Below are 17,067 nucleotides of genomic sequence, written 5' to 3'. Positions count from 1 at the left end.
AACACCTGATTTTTTTTTGATTTTTTTTTATTATTGCTCCAGCGAAGGTCGGGGGGTCCCGTCCCTGTGCGTTGAGCCGACCAGATGAACCAGGTTTTTCCAATGCTGGCGGTCTTGTGCCAGCTGTTCTGCATCCTCTACAGCAACTCCGTGTTGTTGGAGGTCGCCCGCAACGACGTCGAGCCATCGAGTGCGGGGTTTCCCTCGTGGTCGTCTCCAGCCTGCGGCCTTTGGGTCAAACTGGAGAATGGCTCGTGTCGGATGGTCTGGGGTCAGTCCGGCTTCTTTCTCTGGTCAGTTTCATAACAAAGGGGGTTTCTCCTGGGTGAGTTGTTAGCCCTCCGCAGGATAGTCGGTTGGTGGGGCTGCCACCTCACAGCGTACCGACACGCTGGGGTCTTTGTTTGTCTGGAACCTACCCCGGAGACCGGCCCGCCATGAGTGACCCTACCAGGAGCAAGCTCCCGACGATATCGCTCTCCAGGGTCACTGGAACACGCAAGACCCCTCGCCGCATCAAGGCCAGACCCATCCGAGGGGGTTTAAACACCTGACTAACAACAAATAAGTAAAACCATTGGGATACAAACCTATATTTAGAGTTTGCTGTAAAACCTATGGGGCCTGTGGACAACTGTTTGAAGTGTCCATTAAAACTCTTTTTGGTGTGACTCATTTATTTTTTTAACGTTGTGACGTCTAATTGTCTTTGTTGAACATTGTGTTCTTATTTCATTCATATCGAAGGGAATTCTTGTTTGGATTACATTGATGCTATTTGGGCAGTTGTCGGGTATGAACACATGGTACAATACAAGTAGCGTGCCCAACTTGGATCATTCCTGACATCTAGTGGTGACTATTACAAACTAACAAATCACCGAACTAATAATGCAGATCATTATCAACATTACACACAACACTGAAACGTCTTTCACTGAAAACAAACACCTTGATTTAAATAATTAACACAAAAAAAGAACAAGCTATTATGTAATCATGCATTTTTAATAAATAGTTGTATGAAATGCTGGAGTGACTAATCGGGAAGAACGTGAGCTATCAGGCGTTCAGACGCCAGCTGAAAATTCACTAAATCAACAGCTTTCTCAAAGCCTGATGTTCAGGACCCAACCTTCAGGATTTTTTTGCAGCAACTAATAGTTCAAATGTGATTGGCTTAATTCTTAAATATGAAAGAATTCATATGGAAGCAGTGCAACAATGATAAGCACTGAAAGGAAGCTGACAGACATATTGGAATTACTTAATAAGTATTGATGGACGAAAATATAATTGACCTCACATGATTCAGATATTCTAGGTCAACAGAAAATATGGCTTATAGCCCACCACTGCTGTGCAGTCCACATAAATGGGATAAAATCCAACATCAACCAGAGTGGAACATATAACATGCAAGAATTTACAGTATCGCTGGAATCCAGCAGGGTGCGCTGTGCTAATGCAAAAGAATGGCAAGTGCAAAGAATTCAGTCCAAGCAAGCTCTCTCGTAAAGAGAGAGGGGGAAAGGCTGCTTTTCACAATGGAGTCATTATTCTCTTCTTGTTGATTTTGTTTATACATTTCTATATAACTGCTATATAACTCCAACAATTATTTTACAGTCGAACCTAACGAAACAAAGTTTGGTTCGTGTGTTCAATAAATACAGTAATTGGCTTCTTAATTTCCTTTGCATATAATATTTCCGGGAGCAAAATTGTCACGATTATTAAAACTATTGAATGTAGATTTCTTAAGTATTTTTTATGTATATAGTTTTTATTTGAAATGCGTCTGATTTATTTTTAAAATGTTATATATTACACAACGGCACAATAAAATAAACTAGCAACAACACCACAAAATAACCACAGTTTATAGTTCAATAGTAACCATTATATTTCAGCAACTATTTAGAAACGATGGGATATTTGTTCGCGACATTAATGGGTAAAACTTTCCGTAAATGTTTGATAACAGTTTACCTACCAACACAACACTACCACTTCTAACTTTAGACCACCGCTTTTCGCCCCTTAAAAACGTCTACCGCTTAAAAAAAAACAAAAAACAAAAAAAAACTTCTCTTACAAATTCAAACAAACGCCTGTAAAAATATTGACTCATGATAGTATTGTAGTCTGCATTTGCGCGTAAAAATAGGGTGCGCAATAAAATCTACCACATTTTAATGTCAAGGTTTTCTGCTCCCCCCTGGTTGCGCTGCTTCCAGATGTGTTCTTTCTTATATGAGAAGTCCTATGGGCTACTCCTCAAATATTGCAAAAGAATCCGTCGTTGAGGACTATTATCTGAGTCCAGCAATCCTTTGAGTGACAAATTCTCGATTCCTTCTTCTACGAGCCCCTTCTTATCTTCCCCCTCATACTTTCTGTATTCTGTTATAACATGCTCCACAGTAATAACAGTTGAAAGATTCAAGTGAGCACACTATGAATTTTGCAGATAGAGCAACATTTAATGTGGAATACAGTATGCTGCTTATCTCATCTCATAATGCTGAATCCGAGTAGCATTTATGCTACGGTTATTGGTTACCCTGTGTTCATCGATCCTTTTTTTTCAGGCCATAATCAATTCATTTGCCCACGCGGCATTAACATGTCAGGTTTTATGCTGCTTGTTAATTTGATCTACTGCGAGGCTTTTGTTTGTCACTGACGTACTTTGAAGGAAAAAGACAGAAAGAAAGGGAGAGCAAGAGATGGAGAAAGAGATGGGGAAGTCATTGAATACAGCCTGTCATCAAACATGAGGGTGTGATTACAGGCCTTTGCTGGTAGAAGGGGGGATTTTGGCTTCCTGATGACGATTTAAGGATTTCCAATACAGAATGCTCTCTATCTTATGAGTAATTACAGCGTTTTCGGTGTGACGGACTTAGTTTGTTCTTTAGAATGTAAGATACAGTCCGATTTGCTTAAACAGCCAATGTAGAAAGTTTTTTGCACGCCCATAAGGCTAAAGACGACATCCTGAATAAAATACACTACTACTACTAAATACAATCAGGCCAATTAGCAGTTTACCCTGCTCCAAGAAGCCAAAAGTGAATTGATTTTCTGAAAAATCCATCGTCTGTTGATTTAAATTTACAGGAAATATTAACAAAAAAGAAATCTTCCCACAATCTGATGTCGCAGGACCTGTACAGTATACCATTACATTTACACCCTTTGAGTACAATACAATCTCTGTTGAGTAGAACATTTTTATCCGAGACAAGACCCGCATATATTCAGTCAAGAATTTTTAGTCACGGGAAAATATAATGTGGGATAGAAAAAGTCAACCATGATATGTATACAGCAAGTGTTTTTCTTTTCTCATTCACCCAAGGCACCATTGAACTGTAGAATTGTGAGTGACCATTGAGCCGTTTCATTGCTCATTGGTAATGAGTTGTCAACAGTGGCGTGCACAGAAACTTTCGGCTTAGAAGAGAAAAAAAGGACGGTTTGGTATTCAGTGATATATAAAGAAACTATTGAAATAGGTGCACAAGTTGAGTGCAGTTTGACTCTTATTTGTAAAATTTTCCACAAAGGTTTTTCAAAATTGTACACATGTGAACTTCATTGGATTAATAATTATGACCAACAATGGACACTAAGAATCAATGCCACATAGTCTGCAGAATTCCCGTGTTATGTCTGCATGTTTGTTGGTGATAGGGATGAGTGGAGCGGTGTTGTAAAAGGATAGAGGGATGTTTACATATGTTCTAAGGGATGCGCAGGGCACCTGTATGATGCGGCAGGGGTAAACCAGTGAAAGCTGTCGGGCCCTGCTGTTGACAAAAGAGTGTGTTGTGTCACCCTGACCCGAGTGACATGGCCGCTTTCTTGTGTCCCGTTGTATCTGGAGGGACGAAAGCATGACCAACTTGGGTGCCGAGGTGCTTAACTTGTTTGGGTGTTTGGGTTGGCCAGGGTACAAAATATTTTGTATGTGATTTTTGCTACTTTTTCCCTTTTTTATTTTTTTTGTTTTTGTATGTGTTTGTCTTGCTGTCGGTCACCCCTCTAGAGGGATATGACCAGGGTAGAGATATATGTCTGCAGGCAACTTTAAACCCTGCTAAAATGATTTAAAAAGGACAACATGCCATTTTAATATCAACACATTTTACACAATGATGAGAAATTCCAATGCCCGAGTGTTTTTTCCCATATGAGGTTAATAATCTTAATCTTTAAACCAGCCAACTAGCCAACCAACTAGCCAACCAACCAACTAGCCATCCAACCAACCAACCAACCAACCAACCAACCAACCAACCAACCAACAACTACTTGATCAGCATACCGTAACTGTTCTGCCTTTAAGAAACAAATAGAGTGGTCTCTAAGAGCCCTTTTGTGGTTAACATGTTAATTGTTTGTTGCTCAAGTAAATTTTAGTAGTGAAACGGGATGTCTTCATGTTGATTTAAGTTCCATCCATTATCCATCTATTATCTGAACTGGTTATCCTCAGTAGGGGTGCTGGAGCCTATCCCAGCTATCTTTGGGCAGTGCGCAGCGGACACCCTGAACTGGTTTCCTGCAAGTCGCAGGGCACACAGATACAGACAATTCACAACTCATGACAGAATGAATTTCTAAACATTTTTAATGGAAAGTGTGCCTTGGTTTAAAAAGGTTGACAACCACTGATGTAAAAAAAATGGAATACTGGTCATCCTAACTTGTGAAACAATTTATTGATTTTATGAATTACATTAATAATGAAATGTCATAGAATATTGTCATTCGACCTTTTCTTCCTTTGACAAAATTATTTCTCCGACCAAAACAGTGCTTGGAATCAGACACTCTAATTTCCACTATTCCCGTTCACATATTACATTTTTGGGGGATTGAGAAACTTCAAGTCCAAGCAAAAAGCACTGGTTGTTAATTTGGGTCACAAACCCTAAATTGGGGTTGCAACTAAAAGTGTGCGTGCATGCAAGTGTACATGTGCATCCATCCATTCCTGAGGTGCACTGGAGCATCTAGCGAACTGATAGGAGCTGAAGTGTAATTGTGTCAGAGCAAAGAGCCAGAAAATACTGAGAGACAGACCCGAAAGATGGAGACAGGAAAAGAAAGAGGGGCCGGGTTCTACACCTTACCCTGAACTTAGCTAAATGTCAGCCATAAAGACATTTTATGATTTGCTGCTTCAGTCTGATGCACATTGAACATTTTGCTTTGAATCACCAGCTTCCTTCCCACCTGCTTCACAAGGTCCATCATTGAGGCTGCAGTTGTTTGTCACTAACGGCATCACACATTTTTCTCCACATCGGAAGAAACATTTATCTGAATAATGCCTTTACTAATTCACACACATATTCACTAACTACAACTTGATATTTTATAGCGCGTTAATAATGATTTTCTGGGTTGTATAGTTCATTTGATGAGATCTGTCGATCTATCTATCTATCTATCTATCTATCTATCTATCTATCTATCTATCTATCTATCTATCTATCTATCTATCTATCTATCTATCTATCTATCTATCTATCTATCTATCTATCTATCTATCTATCTATCTATCTATCTATCTATCTATCTATCTATCTATCTATCTATCTATCTATCTATCTATCTATCTATCTATCTATCTATCTATCTATCTATCTATCTATCTATCTATCTATCTATCTATCTATCTATCTATCTATCTATCTATCTATCTATCTATCTATCTATCTATCTATCTATCTATCTATCTATCTATCTATCTATCTATCTATCTATCTATCTATCTATCTATCTATCTATCTATCTATCTATCTATCTATCTATCTATCTATCTATCTACCTACCTACCTACCTACCTACCTACCTACCTACCTACTTACCCTCTTACCTAATTACCTACCTACCATACCTACCTGTCTACCTACCCACCTACCTACCTACCTACCTACCTACCTACCTACCTGCTCACTACTTCCCCACTTACCTACTTACTCTCTTACCTAATTACCTACCTACCATACCTACCTTCCTACCTACCCACCTACCGACCTGCCTACCTACCTATATGTTTAATTATTGTCTACATAAAGCAGCATCGGACCGGCATGGCATTACAAAACCTATTTCCAAGAGATGATGAATCTTTTTCCCATATTTGAATACTTCCTAACCTCTACACTATATTAATTAACGTTAATTAACGTGTGTCCTATTCATTATTTGAGTGGCAGAGCAAGAGAGAAATATACAAACTAGCATAGAAAAATGTTTTGTATTTTACATATAAATAAAATCATTGAACTGCTCCTTTTATTCAAAATCATAAATAAATAACTAATGCCCAGTGATTAAAAGAAGTTCATGCAACAAGAAAAAAATGACGGGATAGCTTGACTTGCTGTTAGCATGCTAATATTATCACTAAATCTATATTTTGGGGCTGAGGTGTGTGTTATATCAGATTCCTTGGTCTCGTTATCGCCCTCTGCCATGAGTGTGTGCCTCACTCATCATCTGCAGACACTTAGCACAGTAATATGCTGCATACTAATTGTCTTGATAATATTCACAATATAGGTGATAATTGAGAGATTTTGAAAAAGAAGATTAAAAAATTGTGAATTTAAATAAGAAATAACTTTAACATTGAATAAATCTAACCATTTAATGTTATATTTCCGTGATGACAGGTGAGGCACAGCATGTAGTTCTTTTTTCCAAATGGCATATTACATATTTATTGCTACCCTTAAAAGAAGCATGTAACCTATTATTGTGCTGAGTTTTCTCAGATGTACAGTGAGGCACGCAATTGTCTTGCCTCACAGAAGAGGATGATAGTAAAACAAAGGCTTCCAATTTGGCGCACACCTCAGCCCCATAAAAATTTATTAGTCTAATTAACTGGTATTTTTTTTCCCATTGCATGGACTTCTTTTGTCATAATGGGGGTTACTTGTCTCTTGATAGTTTTATCCAAAAGGAGTAGAGCATAGACTTCATTTACAAGCTAAGGTAAACCAATAAAACATATTTCTTTGTTACCGTTTATATATTGATTTTTCTCCCCGCTGATCAAATGACTAATAAGACGTATTATACAATTGGAAAAATACCTGTACAATTTTTGAATGTTAGAAGTTAGCTTCTTGCTCTAAATACTACAATGACAAAACGGGGTACTGCCATTTTTTTCTTTTCCCAATTACCTTAAAGGTCAAGGTGTAATTGTGAATTTGATGCTTTCACGCTGAAGAAGATCATTTAAGCCTTTCGGAATTAGATCTCACTAATCCCATTGCGGTTCTGGAGTGAACCAAGTCCAAATGTCAAGTGAAAATAATAAAAACAGAAATATGGAGGCTGATGATTTTAGTCTCATGTTCTCACATTTAATCTGCTGTTACTTCTCATTCACAGTCCTTCCACCATCTGTTACAAATCGAAAAACCCTACACTGTATCTCTGATAGCGTGGAGAACAGTATTTTTGTTAAAGTAATAGACTCCTGTGGTTGATAAATTCCTCAAACAGCCCGTTTCTGACAATCAGAAAGCAATGCAGATTTAGAGAACCTCCAACATCTGGCGTCGGAAATTAACATAATGAAATGAGTACTGCTTTTAACTTGGTGGGACAATTTGATTGCAATGTGCTTTTTACCTTGTCCTGGTTTCTTTGTTGCTCACGCTAATCAGCACTCTCACAATATCTCCTTTTTCTGTGTGTACCAAGGCATTTGAATGCATTTAAACTGATTTGAGAAAGAAAAACTGAGAACAATATTGGTGGAGAGCAGAGGAGCAGGGGGAAGGGACGCTGTTGCCATGCCAACTGCCATAATAATCATCCTAATGATTGATGTGTTGCGCTCCATTTCTTCTCGTTTGGACTCTGTCCGTCTCTTTTTTTCTCTGTATTTCGTTTTCCCTCTCCGTCTGTCTGTTTTTAAGCTAATATGTGGGTGTTTTTTTGTTTTTTCCATGTTGGTAGCAGCAGTATTTGAGCATTCAAACAAACAAGCACAAACACAGATGTTCACAAAGATGATTGGTTGATGCATGGTTGTTTTGCCCACACTAATATTCTTATAATAGCATCACTTTGGATTTTACAGTCAGGGATAATGGAAGGACAATAACGAAAGGACTTCCTGTCACATACTTACTTATAAAGTGCATCATGGGGAAGTGGGGGGTAAGATGCACATTGTTAACTCCTCTGTACAAGAATAAAATTGTTTTTTAAAGGGCTTTTTTATATTTACAATGAGCATAAGCATAGACTAATAGAAGGATCGATATACCATGATAGGTTTATTCTTTTTTTTAATATAAGGGAAATGCTAAGGGGATTTTAAGTAAAGTCAAGTCATTTTTATTTGTATAGCCCTTAATCACAAAGAGTCTCAAAGGGCTGCACAGGTTATTGCAAACTACAGACTATTATTACAGACTATTATTACACCACCCCCTGGTCTAACACCTACATGAGGGCAAGCAAAACTCAAAAAAAAACTCAACATGAGGAAAATGAAGAAACCTTGAGAAGGGACCGCACATTATTGCTCGCAGTTGTTTGTGGTTTGTGACTATTACATCATGGTCGTTATCAAACAATCCTATTGCTGTTCTCTGATTACCATACCCCTGAGGGCTGACCTGTGTTTTGTACCCCTGAATATTTAGTAAAAATAGGGAGCTCAGGAGAAAGGGATGGTATTCTCCTATTTGAAGGCTTCTTTCCTGGTCGTCCTTGCAAGTTCAAAATCTTATTTTGAGTGTTCACTAAAGTTTAAACTTAACATAAAGAGTATCTTCATACATTGAAAACACTAATGTGAAATATATCTCTCGATTTTCCTCCTTCTCTGTCTCTCTCCATGTCTCTCTTTCCTCCCTTTATCCGTCTCTTTCTCTCTTTCTTGTTCTCTTTCTCTTTTTTCTTTTCATCCTTCTCCCTCTCTGCCTTTTTGTACTTCTCATTCTCTCTTTTTAAGTCTCTCTCTCTTTCTCTCTCTCTCTCTCTCTCTGTCTCTCTCTGTCTCTCTCTCTGTCTCTCTCTCTCTCTCTCTCTTTCTCTCTCCCTCTCTCTCTCTCTCTCTCTCTCTCTCTTTCTCACCCCCTCTCTTTTTCCCTCTCTCTCTCTCTTTCCCTCTCTCTCTCTCTCTCTCTCTCTCTCTCTCTCTCTCTCTCTCTCTCTCTCTCTCTTTCTCTCTCAGGCCAACAAAGAAAGGTCATCTGAATTTAAAAAAATAAAAACAACCAACCAAATGCATGTAACGTTACCTGTGACATGATATTGGAGTGGAATTGCACAACTCCTATCAGACAGAAAATGGCCATAAGCACTCAAGGCCTCTTCTCAAATCTCTATAAATGGCTGTTCATGTAACACCTTTTCATTGCAATCAGATTCCATACTTTGCTTTCTAATGCACCCTGAGCGTAAGTTTGGAAGTTAACGTTAGCTCAATTAGTTCTTAGCTAAGACAAAGCAATGAATGAAGTTTTCATTTTAGAAAAAAACCCAGAAAAGACAAAGCCTTTAAAACAATAGCGATGCTCATGTATCTGACAGTATTTGTCAAAATTTGTGCTGCACACCAGAATTAAAAGTGATCCCTGTACAATGGTGTACCAGATTTGGAATTATAGTTTACAGTTCATAAAATCAGTTCCTCTAATTAAAAAAAAGAAAATAACTTTTTCTGCAACAACAACTACTACTTCTACTACTAAATAATAAAAATAATAACAATTATAAGAATGATAAGAATAAGAATAACAATGATAACAATGGTGGCACGACGGCTGAGTGGCTAGCGTGTCCGCAGGACAGTTCAGAGGTTATGGGATCAAATTTAGCTTCCAGCCTTCCTGTGAGTTTGCATGTTCTCCCCATGCTTGCGTGGGTTTCCTCCGAGCACTCTGGTTTCCTCCCACATTCCAAAAATATGCATATCAGGTTAATTGGCTGGTCCAAATTGTCCCGATGTGTGAATGAGCGAGTGAGTTGTCTCTGTGTGCCATGCGACTGGCTGGCAACCGGTTCATGGTGTCCCCTGCCCAATGCCTGAGGATAACTGGGATGGGCTCCAGCACCCCCGTGACCCGACTGAGGATAAGCGGTGCAAATAAGAGATGGATGGATCATAACAATGATAATAATACCAAGGAGAAGATCCAAAACAATGTTAAGTCTAATGTCTTTATTCAGAAAGATTATTGCCTCGAGGAGAAGAAATTCCTCTCAATTGTTGACCTACTACGTGGATTATTTCTGACCAAAGAAACGTGTAATTTAGCATTCTACTGATATTGGGGTCAAGGATTAGAGTCCTGAGGAAATCTAAGCCAGTTTAAACAGTGTACGTGAATGCGCATGTGTGCGTGTGAGGAGCAACTTGTCAAAACACTGCAGAGTTTATTGTCACACCGTACTCAATGCAAACTGACAGGCTGTCAGCAATGCTGTATCTTCTTTCTCTCTGTCGCTATCTATTATACACGTACTTTCACACAAACAGTCATAGAGACACACGGACATCTATTTCCAATTATTGAGAAACCACAATTCAATAAAGGATTAATTTAGACTCCCTTTTTTTCGTGTGCAGAATTTATTCTTTGTGACGCTTGATGGATGCTTGTTTGTAGGGCTAAAAGTTAAGAAGATCGTGTTCAGGCTTTGCGAGTAATGGAATACATGTAACTGTATTTGGTTATGGTTACTATGGTTACAGACAACTTTGCCGGATCACAATTTTATTTAAAAGCATATTTTTGTTGTACACTTCAAGGTGCCATCCGGTGAGTGTTGGCTTTAAATTTTTGCATCAGCTTTGTTTACATTTGCCATGTCCGTTTGTTCCTCTCTCCCTGTGCGGTCTTATTCATTCCACGAACTGGTGCGCTTATGTTAAGGAGTCAGGAACCCCACAGCTGCCAAAGGGGCCTGAGTACAAAATATGTCTATATGACCAAAGATTAAACAGACCAAAACTAACAGAAAAGTGCCATCAAGACAAATGTGGGAAGAAACCTGAGTTCCTGGAGTAAACCAACGCAGGCACGGGGTAAACATGCAAACCCTGCACAGGGAGGCTGCTTAGCTGAAATTGAACCCTGGACCTATGCACTTTGGGGCTGCGCTCTAATCACTCATGTGTCTCACATGAATATAAACATAATGCACTGATAGTCTAATTGTGTCCATCATAATTTGGATGACACTACAGAGACAGTGATGACAAAACATCCCAAGTGACCCTCCCAACCGATTGTGATCGTATTTTATGCGGATACAAAATGTAAGGTTTACGCATGTGCCCAGTTGGACCACAACAACGGAGATGAACGAATACAATTATTGACTTGTTAACTTACAAGAGAAGCATACGTACCACTTCCGCACCTCTATCCAACTCAAGGATCGGCAGTCTCTTCCGAGTAGGATGGCAATCCCAAAGGGGGCAGGAATGCTAATTCAAGGGATGAAACCAATAGAGCCATTATGAAATGTCTGTTTAACGTGTCAAAACTATGGAATCTGCCAATGTGTTTAATTTTGTGCATGTAGGATTAGTAGTTTATTGTCTCTTAGTTATTATTTTTATTAATTTATTAGTTTATTGTCTGTTTATTAGTAGTAGTATTACATGACCAATATTTTATTTTGAGAAATGTAGGTGAGTAACTGAAAATTGTATCTTTATCTTATATTAATTGTTGGTTTATTGATTGAAAAGGAAACTTCTTTAATGCCCATTTTCTTTAGGATCATACCTCTGTTGTCTGACATCGGGGAAGTTAAGTATACCATTCTCCTTTTAAATAGCCCCAAAATATAAATTGCCCCACCACCAACGCCTTTTTTAGATAAACATGCAAGTGAGGGTTTTTATGAGAAAAATAGGGGTGCGACTAATGATTATTTTAATAACAGATGACTTCATCTATAATGTTTTCGATTAATTGAGTAATCGGATTAAAAAAACACACTTTTAGGGTCCCTCTCTTCATTCATATATTGAAGTTTTGGACAGATAGAAAAATAGTGCACAAAACAACAAAATATTTTATAAAAAGATTATTTTTAAATCCATGTGTTTTTCAAATAGCATAATGATTACTACCCATAGCAGCAAGTTGGTCAACAATGTTTGGTTAAAGGTCTCTTTCACGATACTCAAATTGATAATCTGACTCCAAATTATTGAACATAAAATTACCATTCCAACCGATATTAACCTTTCCTGACAATTATGCCGCTCGTTCTGTAAGAGAGAAGAAGAGGAAACCAAACAGCCGAATCACCTGAGATTTTATTCCTAACAGCAAAAAAACTAATACAGTATTGGGTGCTCAGGCCCCTCTCAATACAAATCTGTGCTCCCCTGTGGCCATCAGGGAGAGACACCCCCCCAGAAGCCCGGAAAAGATAGGTATACAATATTCAAATCAAGACAGCAAAACTCTATCCACTCCCATTTCATTGGTTACATGACATCTGCAATCTATTTTGTCACATGACACCCTTTCTTGCGTAGGTGACTGGCTGGAGTGCACTTCCGGGAAACACCACACCATCTGGATTCCAAGGAGCGGGTATTATTCACTCATCCTCGGTCACCACCTCGTCAGTTCTAGTTTTGTCTGTCTGGCCGCTAAGCCTCAAAAACAGCTTTAAAACATCACTATTCAACTTATTTGCAATAGAGCTTTGAATTATTAAATAGCAGTTAGTATCGCACTACATGTCTGCACAAAATAATAAAATCCTTCGCTAATTATGTCAGCTCTCTCTAAGTGAGACCCATGTAATGTTATGTGAAATAAATGCACTTTTTTACGTACAAGTTATTTAAACTATGCATGTTTATATGACTAAGTTGTGGTACATAATACACATTTTTGCTTTAATTACAAGACAATAGTTAAGTACCCATACCAATCTTTGCAGAAAATAGTGGAGCAAAATAAACGCGTAAGGATAAATACAGATACCTGGATTCAAAAATGAAAACTGAGTGGGACTTCCGGTGGCGCAATGAGGTAGACGGCAGCAAGGAAAGTAGCTCTGACAAAAATCACTAAAGAGTAATGTAATACTTACTTGGAGAAAGACAGAAAAAGGTATAAATTGTGACTCATATTAAAGACAAATTATTCAACAAAACATGGTCAAGAAGGGGAAACTTGTCGAGGAAAAGGGCGCTAAGGAGAAAAAGATCGAGGGAGCAGAAGGAATGGCATCGGTCGACGAGGGACGTGACTCGGCCATCCTCCACGAAATCCGTAAATTACGGCAAGAACACACTGAAGCAGCAAGGGACAGCAAGATTACGATGACAAGACTGGAAAAGAGCATCGAAGAACTTCTGGAGCGCACTGTGTTGCTGGAGCGGAGGGTGGAAAGCATGGAGGAGCTACATGCTAACACGGAAGAGCGAACGTCAAAACTAGAGCAATTAACAGTCTCCTTGCTCCAACAAACCACCAAACTAGCAACAAAGTGTGAGGACTTGGAGTCGAGATCACGACGGAACAACATTAGGATACATGGGATTCCCGAGGGTGCCGAGAGAAAAGACACAATCGGCTTCATAACAAACTTTATTAAATCAAACATTCCGACAACCGAACATATGGATGTGCGCATTGAGAGGGCACACCGCTCACTGGGGAACAAGTTTCAAGGTAAAGCACTGCCACGGGCAATTATCGTACGTTTCACCGACTACATAGTGAAAGAATCCGTAATGAAAGAAGCATGGAAGCAGAAGACAACGTACGAAGGCAAGACCGTTTACTTCAACCAAGATTACACCACAGAAATCCAAAAAAAGAGGAAACAAGTAAGGGACGTTATCAAAAAGTTAAAGGAAAAGAACGTAAAGGCACAATCACCATATCCCGCCCAGCTGAAGATGTTTTTGGACTCAGGAATAAGAACATTCTCTACACTGATTGAGGCAGCAACATTGCTAAAAGAAATGGGGATCGAAGTGGAAGAGGACAACACGGAGACACTGCAAAAGATGTTGTCAAAGAACATTTGGACCACAGTGACCGGAATCGAGAGGAAGACAAGGGAACACCCCCATCATAGAAGGTGACTTACAAGCTCCTATGGAGCAAAACGAAGCCATATTCGGATTTGGGGAGAAAGAGTAAGGACCATATATGCCCTTTCTATTATAAATTCAATAAGTTAGAAGTAAGTAAAATACCAAGTAAAATTGTTATCTTTAAATTAAAACAATGTATGTACATATATTGGCATAGAGCTACTTTAAAATATTTAGTTAGTTATAACTATGGACGACGGTACAAAAGTTGTTCACGCACTGAGTGCATATTTCCAGGAGGGTAGCCACAACTCTCCAATTGGACTCTTGGAAGACATGGGTTTTTGTTTTTTGGGTGTGTTTTTTTTCTTTTTGGTGGGAAATTATGTGTGCTTGTCAATATGTTTGTTAGTAATTTGGTTTGTTTTGTCAATGGAGGTGTTAGTAATTAATGTAGTGTTTCTGTATGCTTCAAAAATCAGTGAGACTCAATACAAAACATGAGCAATCTAAATATTGTTTCATATAATGTACATGGGCTAAACCACCCCATCAAGAGAAAAAAGATATTGAATCAACTCAAGACATTGCAGAGCTCAATAGCATTATTACAAGAGACACATTTGACCGAGATTGAACATAAGAAGCTAAAAAGAGAATGGGTGAACCAGGTGTTCTACGCATCCTATGGTAAAAGGAGGGGAGTAGCAATTTTACTTGGAAAAGGGGTGGCGTTTAAAGTCGAAAAAGAAGTGAAGGACAATCTGGGGCGATATATAATGATTATAGGGTCAATGGCCGGTTGGGAAATATCAATAATGAATGTTTATGCACCAGTTGAGGAAAAGGGGACTTTTTTTCAAGTATTAGCTAAAGTAATAACCAACTGTGCGAAGGGAATGTTACTTATAGGAGGTGACTTTAACACTGTACAGAATTGCAAAGTGGACAAGTATCCTTCAGTACATGGAACAAATACAAAGACGTCGAGGATGTTAAATAACATAACTAAAGAATTGGGATTGATAGATCCATGGAGAGAGAAGAATCCCCAAACTAAAGACTATACTTTCTATTCAAACCCGCATGGCAGCTACTCGAGAATTGATTACTTTTACATTTCAAGACAACATATGCATACAGTAGTAGAGTGTGGTATAGAGAATATTACTATAAGTGACCATTCTCCAATTATTTTGAAATTAAGTTTAGACAATGAACCCCATTTTAGGTATTGGAGGATGAATGTATCTCTCCTCTCAGATAAAAACGTAGTACAGGAAATAAAACGGTGTATAAAAGAATATTTCCAAATCAATGACAACAATGAGGTTTCTCCAACAATATTATGGGAAGGAGGGAAAGCTGTAATAAGGGGGAAATTAATAGAAATATCGTCCCGGCTGAAACGAATACGCTTAAAGAATCAGAAGGAATTGGAGGATAAGATTAAGGAACTAGAAGAAGAACATAAAAAAAACACCAAATGAATCCAGATTACAGGTATTAAAAACAACCAGAAGCAAATTAGATGAACTTTTGTCAAATAAAGCAGAAGGGGCTCTGCGCTTTGTGAACCAGAGATACTATGAAATGGGCAATAGAGCCAGTCGACTGCTAGCCTTCCAACTTAAAAAGGCCCAAACAGATAGAATTATATCACAAATAAAACATCCTATCTCTAAACAATGTTTAGTAAAACCCAAAGGTATAGCAGAAGCATTTGCAGATTATTATAAAGAATTATACAAGGACTCAGAAAATGACTTAGATAACTACACGGCACAAAACTTTTTAGGAAAACTACATTTACCAACACTAACAGGGGGGGATACATTAGAAATTATTCGCCCCATTACAAAACAGGAAATACAAGATACAATAAATAACTTAAAAATAAATAAATCACCAGGAACGGATGGATTCCCGGGGGTGTTCTACAAAAGCTTTAAGGAAGAATTAACACCAGTACTGCAGAAAGTATTTAACTATGCTCTAACAAAAGGAGATCCCCCCAAATCATGGTCGGAAGCCATCATAACAGTCCTGCACAAAGAAGGAAAAGACCCAATATTGTGTGAAAGCTATAGACCAGTTAGTTTACTTTGTAATGATCTAAAAATTCTTACAAGCATACTGGCAAAAAGAATGCAGAAATTTATTGCGAAATTAATTAGAAATGATCAAACAGGGTTTATTCCGGGAAGGCAGGGTGCAAACAATATTAGGAGGATACTAAACATAATTACGAGCACAAAATCTAAGACCCAACCCTCGATGTTACTGAGCTTGGATGCACAAAAAGCTTTCGATAGGGTGAAATGGAGCTTCTTACATCAATCACTTATAGCTTTTGGCTTCCCTCCAATATTTGTTGAATGGGTGAAAATTATCTATAAAAATCCGAAATCTCGTCTTAGAGTAAATGGTCACTGTTCAGATTTCTTTGAAATCAAAAGAGGAGTCCGGCAAGGGGATTGCTTAAGCCCACTCTTGTTTGCAATAAGCATAGAACCACTCGCAGAATCAATTAGACAAAATGAGCAAATAAGGGGGATATTGGATGAAGGAGGAACAGAACATAAAATATCATTGTTTGCAGACGACCTGTTGGTAATGCTGAAGGAACCTTCGTTATCAATACCACCACTGTTGGAGAGCCTTAAAATATATGGAGAAGTAGCTGGGTATTCAAATAACGAGAGCAAATCAATAGCAATGATGATATCAGGAAAATGTCCAACAGATGTGATTGAAAGGTTTGATTTTAAATGGACAAATAAAGGGTTTAAATATTTGGGGGTGACCATTACACCACATTCCACACAGCTGTTTGATGCAAATTATGGAATGTTGATAAAAGAAATAAGGAAAGATTTGGAAAAATGGGAAATTTTGCCCTTAAGTCTTATCGGCAGGATAGAAACAATCAGAATGAACATATTACCAAGACTATTATTTCTGTTTCAATCCCTTCCAATTCTGAT

The sequence above is a fragment of the Urocampus carinirostris genome, chromosome 1 (assembly GCF_059441175.1).
Source record: "Urocampus carinirostris isolate Australia breed hairy pipefish chromosome 1, RoL_Ucar_1.0, whole genome shotgun sequence".
Lineage (NCBI taxonomy): Eukaryota > Metazoa > Chordata > Actinopteri > Syngnathiformes > Syngnathidae > Urocampus > Urocampus carinirostris.
This window is presented reverse-complemented; position numbering follows the sequence as displayed.